This window comes from Temnothorax americanus, unplaced genomic scaffold (assembly GCF_048541705.1).
Source record: "Temnothorax americanus isolate GAGA-0224 unplaced genomic scaffold, ASM4854170v1 Scaffold1, whole genome shotgun sequence".
Classification (NCBI taxonomy): Eukaryota; Metazoa; Arthropoda; class Insecta; order Hymenoptera; family Formicidae; genus Temnothorax; species Temnothorax americanus.
This window is the reverse complement of record NW_027509230.1, coordinates 5,436,377-5,452,214: the sequence shown is the minus strand read 5'-3', so window position 1 is coordinate 5,452,214 and position 15,838 is coordinate 5,436,377.

Below are 15,838 nucleotides of genomic sequence, written 5' to 3'. Positions count from 1 at the left end.
AGTAATGGAAAGATAACGATTCCCGTATATAAAATGATATAATGTAAATGAGAGCCTCCTTATGAAAACAAAATATCAAAGAAAATCATACGTCACAAATATATTGAGTCACACTGCACAATAAACGGTAATTTATATCAAAGATTATACGTGAATATAAATAGTAGTTAACTTGAGACAATAAATTACATAATTACAATAACGCATTTATTTTTCGATCCGTGTTTGAAGTAGATATAACAGTAAAAGGAATATTCAAATATAATAATTTTGATATTTGCTCGATAAAACGGGGTCATTTGATTTTTAACGATCCCCCAACTACGAACTACCGTGCAACCGTCTGTCGTGGGTACACGTAAACGCGGGTGCGCCAAGGGCCAGGTGTTCCACGGCGTACGCCGATTTTGTGGGTCGTCCTGACAGACAGACACCCCGAGTCGTGGCGTTCGGCACATGACTGGCGGCAACATATTTTGCCCCGTTTATGTAGGTCACAAGTTATGCGCGGGGTTATAACATTCAGGGCCGTAAGAGCCGAAACAGTCATCGGCTACTTCGTTATATATCATCTGATATGTCTAAGGAAATGAAACTTTGCTTTGAATACGCTTTTCTCGGTAAATTTCTGTTGAAGGCAGATGGTTATACTGAGGAAATTCCGAACCAAAGTTTCTTCACCGACAGATGACGAAATAACTAATATCTAAAGCAAACTGTATTACTTCAGGCCTAATTGTATCCTGCGAAAAAACCAATAAGATAAAAAAGTTCTTAGTTTTTAAATTCTGCTAAACGACAAAAAATCTTCTAATCAACAAATCGTCAAAAAGTCATGCAGTAAAAGTTCCAGTCCAAAAGAAAAATTTCACAAAATTTCATAACCGTGGACACGAGCCTGACATAACGTAATGCGGTTTATTCGGCAGGTGTTACGAGTAACGAAGCACCCGTTGCCGAAAGAGCTGAACCACCTGTCCATTTTTATCAAGCGTATTACACACATTACATTCACACTTCGGGGGCAACATGTCCGCTCGTCCACGTGCAGAAGGAAATGAGGTAGCTTCAAACCACATGCTCCGAAGAAAGCCGGAACTGATGTTTTCGCACATCTTTCATTTACCGGTCTAACGGTTGAGGATTACTAATTATAATGCTTTATATAATGACACACACAATGGCACATGAATCACACTCACCAATAACTCTAAACTATAGCCAATAGAAAAATAAATAAAGAACAATTCATTTATCATCATTTTCGATAAATTCTCATTCACGATATACATACACGAAATGCACACACACAATCGATTAATAAACTAACTTCTTCTAAACAATTAAAAAAATTTGATCTATTTGAAAATGCTGAAAAGTGATAAAAACTGATATTCCTAAAAACTGATTGTACGCAGGTGCGACCCCTTTCATGAGGTCTCTTCTGCATCTTGAGTTCTCAAGGCAAACTGAGAAAGAGAAATCGTCCTTCGCGTTGAAATAAACCATTGGTCCCATTGATGGTCTGAAATGACCAATAGGCGACCCCTTCGATCGCAGACAGGTGTCGCTTCCTTTCCACCATCGCAAGGTTGCGAGCTAGAAGGAATGACGACAAAGAGCGAGGCTTTAAGACGTGATTATAGCGTTTATTGTTGAAAAAAAGGTTTCGAATAATATGCAATTTAGTTGTAGCCTGTAACAGATGACGAAACCCTACTCCCTGGGGATCTGCTATTATCAATGGTCTGGAATAGGTCAATTCATTGATGTGTATTCGCCCATTCGTGCTATAACAGTCACGTAGCATGTGCGTGATGCAGCTACTCCATTCGTTTAATTTAATTAGTCGACATCATATTTTCATTAATGTAAAATTATCAACGATTAAGAATTATTAATCACGATCTCGGACAGCGATCTTGTTGATATCCTCGACAATAAAAAATCGTGTCAAGGATTCTTGCAATACATGTTACACATATATATGACAAGAGTTGCACGCGATGTCGACATGGACAATTCTGTTTCAATGCTTGTTACGCCGTAAAAAAAAATATAAAGATAAACTGTATCCGCGGATTCATGCTTGATTTCACGCCTTCACGAAACTAGCAGTAGATTATGAGAAAATGTATAAATGTCTTTCCCTATCCTCCTAATACCTACATATATATTCATATTATTTTTTTATACAAAAATAGGGCATGAGTAAACTAAGATGAGAGATATCTTTGATTAATTTAAACTACCGGAAATTGAATATTGACCTCGCTTGACATCGATCTGGCATTTCGCGGCGTTCTGAATGATGCCTATAAGTAATATGATGAGTGACTAAGATTTCTTCTTCCTACTTCCACTACTCTTCCGAATGATTTCATCGCAGCGACCTAGATGACGATTAAATCTGCACAGCATATCAAATTGGGCCACGGGATCGTTTTGTCATACACGATACAGTTCAGTCAAAATGGCTCACAACCAAGAATAATATCAGAATTTGCATTACATCTGTGATTATTATTATTACTGTACTCGCACTTGTTAATCTCACACACACTTGTTATATTTTGATATCTGATACTACGTATAATAACTTCTCTTAATCTATATCCTCTTTCACTAATAAGTATTATTACATGAAAATTTATTTGCGAATAAAGACATAATTATTATTATGGGAATCCTGTTCGAAGGCCAGAAATAAAATTAAAGTAAAGACAACAAAAATCAATTATCAAGTATCAAGATCAATTATTGCTAGTGGTATGTTTCAATATTACAAATTTTTAACTAAATTATATTATTAATAATCTAAAATAAATTTACTTATTAATATATTCAATACATGAATAAAGCTGACATAAACTTATTCTCGGTATTAATCATCATATAATTGTTGTCATTACTATTGTTCATTATTAACAAATATAATCGCCAATATTCAAATGGTTGTTATAAATGCCATTTATCGATATAATTATACATTAACAACATTCGGAAAGAAAAATGTAAGATGTACTCTTAAGGTTCTTCCGCGACCTACAAGGCAAGGGCGCGTGAGGTCAGTATGCGTGGGTTGTTGCACCGGGTAAGTTGTCGAATCGATACAGCTTGCACCGGGGTGCACAACCCAGCTAGCAACGACCCACCATCACATCCCACCACCCTATCCATAGCAACAGGCAGCTATTTACGCGTGCCAGGTTAATTCGTTACGCGCGTGTCACTCTCTGATTAAATGATGACCGCGCAATCAGCATCTTTTATTTCGTATTCTCAGAAACATTAGAAAATAAATTTTCTCGGTATCAAAATTATGATTGAGTGGTATCAACAAATAAGTTTACGGAAATAAAAAAATACTTTTAGATATCTGTTCCATATAAAAATCTAAAACAGCATAAGTAGCGTGTAAATCTTTATAACATTGTAAAATGAATCGTTTAAAACGACCCGCGTGTCTAAATAATCAAACGTTACTTGTTATACGCTGCAAGTAATTGCAGAGCTATTTTCCGGATGCTTTCATAAAAATCTGAGGAAAAATAATGGAGATGTAGAATAATTTTTGACATGGGAAAATGAGGTCCCGTTGATTAAATTGTAACCAGTGGTCGGCGCCGCCGAGTATCCGGAAATGTCTACTGGGTAGGGCAGCGATTTGACCTTTCCAGAAACTCAGTTAACTAGAGCCAGATTGGAAGTGGGAGTCATTGTGGATGGAAGCGCAAGTCACAACTAGGAAATGGGTTGAAGGTTAAAGGTAAAAGGTTACAGCGAGTACTCTCATCCCTCGTTCCATCTCGTGCGTTCTCATCTCTCCTAATGCGAAGATATGTTCTAGCACCTTTAAGAGGGAAAACTGTGCCACATATTTTTATCGTTCTTTCATTAATTTTCAAGATTATATACCCTACGAGATCTTCCCTGTAGAATTTTCAAGATATAAGATACGCTAAGATTATACAAATCTAACCATAAATGCGAGCAACTATAATTTGTTTCAACTTTTAACATCCAACATCTTGAATAATCGCACTTGTAAGTATAATACAAAGATAAGACGAAAAAGATAAGGAAGATGAGAATGAAACCAGTCAGAATCGGCCTTGACTCGAAGAGCCAAAGTTGTCTGAGAGGGTGGCGAGAGCTTTAATGGTATACGAGTAGGGAGGGAGAGGAGCAAAGATAACGTGAATGTGTATCAGAGGGTGGGGTCATTTTCTCAGCTAGTGACCTCCAAATTCCCCAAGAACGCGCACGTGCCTATATAATATCTTCTTTCCCGTTCCTTGTCAAGGACGAAATATTTTCGCCTAACCATTATTTTATAAACGAGGAGGCCTCGTATTGAACATCGAGATTGGAATCAGAAAGTCATTAACATTGAAAAAGAAAAAGATTCATTAGCTACCGTAGATGTATATTTCTTTTTCGCTGATTTATGTAATATCGCGTGACGAAGAGAAATTCATATTATTTATTATAAATACCTTTTATAATAAAACGATATAATTTATATCGTATCTTTTATTTCGGTCAAACTACATTTTCACCGATGAACTAATTAAAGAACGGTGTGTGGGAGTGCTTTCCTCCTTCTCGCGTATGTTTTTCCTCGTAAAAGCACTTTTCTGGGAGACCGACTCTGTGTTACGACGACATCTACTACCAGAATGGCAGTGAGGCGGGTCGGAGAGGCCAAGGCCGAGTAAATTCGCCCTGTGGGAGTGCCTATCCATTCAAAAGCTTGTGTATAGCTTCTCGACTCGACACTCGACACTCGACACTCATCATATGAAGTTTTATAACGGTCGTGACTACTAAACTGCGTAATTTTTCTGCCCCGCACCTTACTGCAGTTTGTTGTCAACAAATTAGCGTAATATTCTATAATGCTAATACATATCGTACATTTTTAATTGTTCAATATGTTATTAATATCTCACAGCAAGTACAAACAACTATTCTAATATAATATTTGTATTAATTTAAAAAAATATTTATGAATAAGATATCTTCTTTAATTCTATGATGAATGACTAAGACCTTGTTCTGTCAAGTTCTGTCAAGGTCAAGTTATTACGTATATTATCTCGTAATCTATTCGTAAAAGTAGTCGTCCTTTCGCCTACGAATTATCAAAAATAATGATGCCTATACAGCACGCTATCGTGCTTCATGTGAGAATGAAATTTGCAAATCGTAAATATTTCTATAAATATCAAGAATTGTGATGTGCCCAAAATTTGGACAAACAAGCGTTTTTTAGAAATTAGTAAATATTGATTATCTCATCTCGATAATTACTGTATCTAATATATAAATAATAACGTTGCGACCAATTGAATTTCTTTTTATAAAATGTTAAGCTAGAGCGTTGCAATACATTTTCAAACAGCTTACTGCTTCACTTTAATTATTCTTTCATTAATTATTTTTCTTTTTTATATAAGTCTTTTATTTCGAAAATACAATATCATATTTTAATACTTCAAGACAGTGATGTGCGTCACGTTGGCACGTGATTCGACCGCGACCGTGAACCATACCAGGAAAAGTGACGCAGAAAATGCGCACCGGTGACAATCGGGCCTTATCATCAGTTGTGTGGCACAAATAAACGGACTGAATGCAAAGAAGCGAATGCAGAGAGGAGGGATGCGAGAACGAAGAAAAACGACACGATGCTAAGTTCAAGGATGTAGAACACGTGACTACTCTATCGCTTTACATGTGTAATCGAAAGAGATACATATTAATTGAAAAATCATGTAGATCACATGAAAATAGTAAACCTCACGTGTTAATGCTATAAAGATACTATTGTACTATCGGAAAATTTTCTCTTTTTATCGGCCTGCAAATATTTCATGAATTTTTTATCAGCATCGATGATGAGAGAACCGCGATATCACATAAAAACAAAGAATATACACAAACTACATTTACAAATACATTTTCATGAATTCTCCGATCGCCTAGAAAGCAAACATGACGCGTGTATAATTCCCAGAAATTAAAACTATATACAGAGATCTAATTTCTGAAAAGTGTAGAGCTCTTTCGCATGATAAAGAATCACCTTAAATGACAGGTGCATCTTGATACGAACGCGCACGCGCGCACCAATCTGTTCGTGATTACATACAATGTCGGTCCGCTCGATCATATATTATTTTGATAAAAAGTCTGCCCGGCGCTTTCTTAGATAACAAATACATAAAATTTTGTCCATCATAGAGGATTAGGCGCTAAGAAGTAGAAAGTTATAAGGACGATAAAATCTGCATAATCACTGCGGAAGAAGAAAAACACCGGTCTGAGTATGCGGCACTTATTTAGCGCGAACATTCACGGGTTAACGGCGCGGCTCGTTGAAGGTTAAACTTCTCGACCTTCGACGATACGTCGATTACTTGAAAATAGCCGTTGTTGTTGGAGCAATGCGCGCGACACACGATGTCCTACGCACACTCGTCTCATCAGAGATGTCCTTCGCGGACGTTCTTTTAACAGCATACACGTATACACCACCGGTCGCACGCGTTCCAACATAGACGTACACGTGACCGAGACTGAATACGAGAATAACGCAATAACAAAGCTTTCGTCGATTAATCATAAATTACGAAGCAGAAGAATGGCTGCACTATGTAAGATTATTTCTGGCCGACTAGCATTGCGAGATAATACACGGAAAGTATTTCTATTTTAATTCCATTAGTTCCATTATTCGTAAAATATTAAGCGCAATTCTCCTATTATACATTCATTCGTGTGCACGATCAATTGAAAGCGTTGTTACCGTATGCCTATTGCCAATATTGCCTCTTCGCGCGGTTAAGGTAGGCGTCTCGCTACGTGCTATAGTCATGTGACTGTTTGTAGGTTTTTACGGTTCAGAAATATATTTCAGGCAATTTTTGCTAAGGGAAAAATAATTTTATGACGTATGGTGTAAAATTTCACATGTAACAAAGTATGTTACTTTTTCCAAATTATGTGATTTTTTTCATTTGACTCCGTTTTGATCGGCTGATCACGCGAGTCGTCGAGAAAGGTTACAAGTGAGAAAAATACTTTTCGATTGAATTTTGACACGTACCGAGAAAGGGTTTCAAAACGCATGACAGGGGTGCCAATCACTATCCACGTCGGCTAAGAAAGACAAGCCCCATAACCTGCAACTACAGTGATTAGCCAGCGGCGTTGCCAAGTCTTCCCAACCTCACCTCGACCAAAAAATGTCTGCTCGATTACCGCATTTTCACTAAAATGAACTAAAAAATTAGCAGCGAAATCTCCGGTAAACTATTATATTTTATGGTTGCATCGGATTCTTCGAAATCTAATGTACAAAAAGCTATGTTTTTTTCTCACTTCATCTAATCGAAAAATGCGAAAATATGTGATTGAAACCGTGATAAAGCCTTCTTTTTCTGGCCGTCTGTATGAAGTAATGCAAAATTTGTGATTTTCGAGATCGATTTTCTAGAGTAAATAGTCGGTAAGGAGCCACAGAAAAAATCGACTGCAAAGCTGATCATATAATTTGATATAAAATCCGAAATCGAAAACTTTATCTAATACACGCCCTGACGAGACGACTACCTTAAGCGACCAAAGTCCAGTCACGACCTTTTGCGGAGGACGATATCCTATTGATAGGAACGGAATAAAACATTGTCCTGTGTTTTATCGGAACATTTCAATGACAACAACATGATGAAGCAGTATATCAAACGTCTTCAGTCAACGCTTCGATATTTTTAAATTATTATAAATTAGAATTTTCGAAGCTTTCTCAAATTCTCTCAACCCTTGCGCTCATAGAGTTTTCAAAACTATAACAGAGAGTTATTCTCTGTAATATTTTAAATTTGTTCTCAACTGTAACGAGTGAATTCGCGTTTACTCTAAGTTTATTGTTTAAGCTACAGATTTTAATCAAACTTTTTCCCGATAACTTTTCACGTTTAATAATTTTATATTTGACGTGTATTTATAAACTAAGAATAATTTTAAATAAAGCTTAAAAAACGTCTCATCGTTTCAGACACATCCACACGATGTATCATCTATGTTTTAGCTTTGTATGTGTTTCCCTTCAAATATAATTTAATTAACAAGTATATTCTTTTGTAATAATCCCGCCTTAAGCAAACGGTTATCAATTTTGCCGACACCCGAAGAACAGTCAAGGTCGCGGACCTCTCGTTTGAATATAAATTGTACCAATTAGACTCACCTTTATTCCCGCCGCATCTGTTTGTTCGCTGATTGGTCGAGATTATGGTACTGCTATCGCGCTTTAACTCCCGTCGCTAAACTCCGTCGCAAGGTCAGAAGAACTGTTCGCTCTTCTTATTTGAGCAGAGACGTAACATAGGTCAAATATTTGTTCACCTAATTACATACCTACATCTACTTTTCGTTTCTCTCGCATCTATTTTCTTCTACTAATAATTTCACTTTTGAAACAATTACCGTATCTGCCTCTATTCTTTGAGCTTATGCACTTATGTGCGAAGTATAGAACTGCTATTCTTTCAACAAGTATTAAAAAATAACGATAAAAAGGTACGAATTAATTTTACATAGAAAAAAAATGTTAAATTGTTTCGGAACATAAGATATATAAATTCGTTACTTTTCATTTTGTCACTAAATTATAAATTAAATGAGCATATTTGGATCTTATTGCGGAAGGAAAATAAACATGTTCCCATATTGGCGAGCTGTACGAGGAAATTGCGGTTTTTGCGTGATCGTTGTTCCCACAATGCCACCATGGGTGCATCGCAATCGCGAGATCATTGCCGATCTTGAAACGCGACGCGTCGCGCGGATGTTGTGGCGAGAAGCTATCTCATTCTTACCGACGCTTCCGCCCGTGTATATATGACATCCTTTAAGGATAAGTTACAATGAACTAAAACAAGCGAGATCCTTGAGTTGACATTATAATTTGTTTGATAAATTTTATATTAGCGTGATAACCGGAAAAAATGCCTTCCTAAGATTCAGTCCATTCAATTATGTTATGAAATAACGCAGATTGCGTATAAGCACGATCTGAACGTAACAAAGGTCGCCTCGATTGTCAGCATGATAACCATCACATATCGATCACATATGATGCACAATTTCAAAATATTGATCGAAACGTTCTATATCGCATGCCATTCTTCAAGATGTAAATGAAGATAAGTATTATCGAAATATTCTCAACGAATAGGTATTGTTGCATGACAGTAAACTTTTTCCCGCAAAGCAAACGTGAGTACACATACAAACGCAACCTTTTCTTTTTCCACGTATCCTCATAATCTTGGAGAAAATCGCATACTATTTGTTTACGTCGAAATAACTGAATTTTCATTTATTTGATTCATTCGGTTTCGCAAAATTTGCATTTATTAACACGCTGTAAAATAATACGCTGAAAAATGAATGTCTTTCTTCTCCTTCGGGGTTGTATTATTTAGAATAAAAATACCGTAAAAAAATGTTTCGGTTTGTAAATTAAATAATTAAGGATCCGGAACGGCCTCCAAGGAATGAACGATATTTGCTTTTAGAAGAATGACAGCGTCTTTCGACATTAACATGAAGGACACCTTCACGCAAGTGAGAGGATAGCGGTACTCGGAACGATTTGAAAAACGTATATCGGATTGATGTCTCGCAAAGCAAGACAATAGAATTTAACTGCAGTTTGACAATAGGATTGAACCTTGGATTGAACGGAAGACTGATTCTCGATCGATAATCAATCCTAACGCTTCGCATATTCGACTCTTGAGATTTGCAAAATTCGAAGAAATTTTTTTCTAGACAACATCTTCGCGACATCAGATAGAATAACATTGCATGCATTACGAGATCGCGAAGACACATAGGAGAGTCCCATGCCGACGTTCGATTCGAAAAAATGCGATTGCATGAAAGTAGCCGGAGGGGAGGTGTGTGTGTGTGTGATCGCGTCTCTCATTCACGCCTGCAACGGTATAACGGATCCGCGAGATTATTTATACGATCTTACAATGGCAGTTACGTAAGACGCGCCGTGTGGAACTGGAATAGCGGGAACTGGTCTCGAGCCAATAATTGCTGCGTCTTAATCGGTCGATGCTCGTCCTTCGGGGAGAGTGGCTTGAAAGAGAAACCCGGGAGCAACCATTGTCGAAGACGTTCTTTATTTATCCGCGAATCCAACACACGCTTCCGGTTTCCAGACCATTTCTAAAGCGCCACCGCTCGCGACTATTGCACACAAAATTAATAAACACGAAGGTTCGCCACGTATAGGGTATATTCGTAATTTAACCATCACGCATTCAATGATGCGGAATATCATCGATGAACTTATCAACGATTTAATATAGAACAATCATTACACTTAATCTTGTTTATTATCGCAATAATTGTGTTAATAATGAATTACTGAAGCACAAGGACAATCATTGTGCGTAAAGGCTAAATCATCAGATATCACGCGTACCTCCCTTGTGTAATGCCTTGGTATTGCGTTAAACAAAAGTCGTATAGGATCTTCGTCGATATAAATGAGCGGATGCCGTCCTTCTTGGACGCAATTACCTTCGTCCTAATTCCGCGCTACAGCGGTATGTATTTCATACACAAAAGTTATTGACATAATATGAGCAATAAAGCTTCATCATTAGCAAGGCCGAACATACGTTAAAAAATTTAAGACGAGCAGTCATTTCATTCCTATCATATAATTTTTATCGATTTTCAATTTTAATTATTCTGTTCTAATTTTAATATAATTATATATTGTTTGATGATGAGAATTAAATGATATATTGGTTGTTCGCTACGAGTATCTTAGATTGTTAAGTTGTGCCGCCGACTGAATAATTCGCGCGCCAAACAGGTATGTCGAGCAGCTTGATTGTGTGCTCGCGCGAACAATGGGACGTAAACTAACTTCAAAGTGGGTGAACAGGTCACGCGGTGGAAACGGAGTATCGTATCTTGTGCTCTTTCTCCGCAGTCAGACAGGCACGAGAGACGCGAGCATATCGAAAGTCAGATATATATACATATATATGGGAAAGCTTCAAGAACGATACACTATTGAATTTCATCGCTTTCGCCACACGGACACAGTCGACACTTCGTGTAAATAGATTTTTAAATCTTGAGCTAACTTCGACATTTAGGTATAACAATATTTAATTTTTTTCTCTTGCAATTTATTACTTGACGTTACGTGTGTTCTTTTACTAAACTAATTCTAGAAAGAATCTCAGAAAGCACACGCGTTTGAATTGCTTATATTACCGTAAAATAAGTAGCATTATTCACGATTGGAGATAGAATAACGAGTTCCGCGTTGAATGTCGAAATCTCGGAAGGCTCGGCGCGCGCCGCGTCACTTTTGATCTGGCGACGCTTCTCTGTTTAACATTAACACCTTTCACTTCGATATGCTGAGACCTGAGACATCGAGAGATCGCGGCGAATACGATTATTTAAATAACAGCTGCATCACGATCGAGTGGCGCTTGATTGTACTCTCACTTTCTCTGCCGCGATATTGCTATCGACCCGGTTTCCGACGACACAATTTGCTCCATGCCAAATGGGAAAGTGAACGCTGCCATGAACGTCGTTGCTTTTATGTTTGTCTGTGCGAGAGAAATTCTTTCTAAAGGAGTGGCAGGGCCTACCTCGGCTCCATATATGATATCGCGATGAGAATAAATGGACAACTAGAAGACGTGTAGAACTTCGTACGGTATTAGTTATATTAATCGTTTGCAATAATACTCTTTGTAGATTGAAAAAAAAAATCTTTCAAACAAGTCCTTGATCCTTTAAATCAATTGATTGACGCAGACAATGAAAATATTGAAGGTACAAAAGAAAAACGAGGAATATTTCGAAAACCCTTTGAAATTACCGTGAAATTACGTCAACCTTCGACATGAAGAAACTCGGTAAGGTTAAATCAATAACTGTCAGGGACGACTTCGCGTATGGCAATCTATACGTTGACGAATGCCTTGCGATATTTCCGCTTTTACGAGGTCGTCTTTTCTGAGTGGTCCTCGCGTGCCACTTCGCGCACGTCGTTCACGGTTTATACATTTACGATTGTTGATATAGGGCCTACTGAATGGCACCAATGATTGGCAATAATTGCGATTGGCTTGTATATATAATAACGCAACACAGATTTTACGGAGTGTTAAAGAAAACGTGTGTTTAATAAAATATCTATTACTTTTATTCGTGCATCGAAAAACTTTTTTCTCTGTTAATATATAATTGTAATAAAATTTATAAATCTATAAAAATCGATTTAAAAAATTATGATAATTTGAAAAATATGCTAAAGAGATATTTATATATTTCTTTATTTCCTGTATTAACCAGAGTAATATACTCTAAGCACATAATCAATGTCTCAAATGTCAGCCTTGGTCTTGGCCAAAATTATATTAGGCACTTTTACAATTATTATATTTTACTGAATCTAATACCGGGAAAGACTTTTATTATTTACCTATTGTTTAAAAGTTGTTTACTAAATTCATTTTATGCGTTTATTTTTTTGTTTCTCTCCAAAATAAATGTTATTTAGAAAAAAAAACTTTATTTCAACGAGATGCCTAATAATTTTGGCGAAGGCTATAAGGCAATGTAATTAATCATGAATTGATATACTTTACTATCATTTATCATTCAATATTCCCACCCTTGCTTTCAACTGTAAGTATCATAAATCCTGTATGTCAACGTAGTCACCATTAACTCCAATGGAACTGGATCCAAAGAAAGTTGTAGACGATCACGCTAATCGCTGTAATCAGACGATCGTTAATATCAGTCCACCTTCGCGACGTCGTTTTGAGTCTGCCGTTGCTTGCTGCGGCGCTTACTATATCCCGGAAATAGCTTTCACTTTCTCCTCACCGCTTCGACCAGTTAACTTTCCCTGCTGCGACGCTGATATCGGCCGTCACCAACGAGTCCGGATGAGCGGACGTACGCACGCATGCTCTTGTAGATCGGGAAAGGGGGAAAGAATCGGGTTTCTAGGTCGTCCGATGGGACAAAGAGTCTCCCCATCTCTTTCGCGCTCGTGATGATTCGTGAACCCGTCATGAACCCAAGCACACTTTTACTAACCACGCTTGTTCTCCAAATGGCAAAAACTGAACCGCTTTCTATCTCGTTAATATCGTACGCGATCTGGGCTATGGCAGAAAATGTTACTATGTTCCGACGCGGCATACATTTTGGAACTAAAGTGCGAGACACTCATTGTCAGACTAATTTGCAATATCAATTAATAAATTAACGATTCAACTTTTTCTAATTACCTAATCTACAGTCTAAAGAAAAACTTTAATTAACCAATTAAGAGAACACACTAAACTATCAAGATTTGAATGTATTTACATCGTGGAGTATATTACAAGATGAAACAATATTAGCGAGAATCTTTCAAAAGAAAACAATTTTCTTTTCGGATTTCCTTCGATCGCGAGATATTCAGGATATATGTGGCATCGCCCTCTCTCGAAGAGCGAAAGGAGACGAGAAAGTGGAACACGGCCAATGGCCTGCTAACCCGATGACACATATTTCTCGCTTGCCTCAACGAAAGTGAAAAGCATCACTTTTTACATTTAGAACACGATGAAATTTACAAGTAGAAGACATTTGATGCAAATTGTGATAAATTCGTCACCCGTGACTAATGTAAAGCCAACAATTCAAGAGTAGGTTACATGGAGACGCCAGTGAATGCTGTCCGATCTTGTGAGATCCAACAGCATAATTATTATTTATTATTGAAGTGAGAAGTTCTAATTTTTTTCCAGGTAAACTTTCAAGAATTTGAAAATTATCAGGTAATTAATTCACTTTCTAAAAAAAATACAATGCTTGAATTATGCTGAAATGTTAACTGTAGACTTAAAGTGCGTAACCACACGCGGTATATTCAGCAACTGCGGCCAAGTTGAGGAAACTTTATTTCGAAATGTTATCCTTGAGTTTTTACGTAATTCGTATTCGTAAACATCTGTCCAACTTTCGACAAAACAACAATAGATTTTAAAGAATCGTAAAAATTATCACCAAATTATATTTTTTGTGAAACACTAGACGATTGAACAGTATCGATAGTTCAATTATTGAGCCAATTTTTAAAAGAAATATGATGCATCATAGCAGATTATACGAATAGTCCTATAAATAATTTCAGACGTCGGTCGTGGCAAGATGTTTAATGGACAAAGAATAACGTGTTATTGTATTTGTTCGCTCTCTCCTTATGCTAGTTTCGACATCCTTGGCTCCGGTTTTAGTTTCAAAATACGGACATAGATGCGCTTTGGCCTTTGTTCGTGATCATCTATAAACCATTCTGCCGTAAAGGCACACATATGTAAGGTTATTCTTTCTTCTAAAACATTATTGCGGAAGATGTAATCTCATAGTTTCAGTTCACAAGAGAACACGAATCTCCTTGGTAATATATCATGGAAATATATTCATGAAAGGGGAACTGAGAATGGAATTATAAAGTTAACGTATATCCAAGGCAAATCGTTAATATTCCCTCAATATTCAAGATGTATCGCGAGATTGTTCGATAAAATAATTTGGAAAATTAGCATTTCCGTATAAATATACTTACATAAATAACTCACATTTTTCAACATATCACGTGTTCTACAAAGCTTGCCGCGTGTTTTAATTATGTTCTATGTGTATATATGTAATATGAAAAATATGCGGCTATATGACAAACAGCGCTATGTTTAAAACAGCTCGCATTTCCACACGAACTTCTTAGAAATTCTTGTATACAGCATGAATGCATGTCGCCAATCCTTCCGGAATCGTAGGCATTTCCGTAAGTGTACTTGAACCGCGTGATTTTAGACGATGACGACTACTATTAATATAGCGGCTCAATGAGAAATCGGCCTTGAATACGTATATTCAGAAAGAAAATGTACTTAATCACGAAATACGTATACAAATCTCGCAAAGATCGCGTCGATCGATATAACACCAAGAAAATGTTCCGTTTGCACGCCAGTCTAGAAATTAATATGCGGTGCGCATTCTCACGAAAATCGTACTTTCTAATCAGTTCGATTTCGTAAGAACAAATAAAAAAATATTTTTTCTTCGATTATTTAAGATATATCTAAGAGTGAGAAAGCTGTGAATTGACTTATCATTTCGAAGATCTAAAGAAATTAGCACCACCACAGTTTGAATACGAAGGTCGAAAAGCGGTAACGACCGCAATCTATCTTTTAACTCATAATCGGCTATAATGGAAATACTGACGACCGTAACCTAACGATGTTGGCTCGTACCTACCCTTAGAAGTTATGCAATGCACGAAAAAACATTTTGGGAAAACCATATATCCTAATTCTTTTTGTAAGTTACACCAAGCCACAACCCTAATGTCATAATGAAATATTCTTTGGCTCAAATAGTCAAAGAACGAAACAGTACAGCGTGACCTTCAATTTTTAAGCCATTCCGTCTTTTAGCTCGTAAAAAAAGTAAGGTATCACCCCACCCACCAAGACGTCTAAAATAAATGCGAAATTTACGAGTTTGGCTATGAGTAAAAAACGGATATTTATGTTCGCAACGTGAAGTGACTTTTGATGAATTGCAGCATTCTTTCACGATCTTTTGATTAAAACGGCTTGACAAAAAAGACATCTCATATGTGACATTGTCAAATAAAATACATTTATTGCGTTTATCTCAAAACACGAAGAAAAGGCAGTCTAGGATTAATTTGAACTTT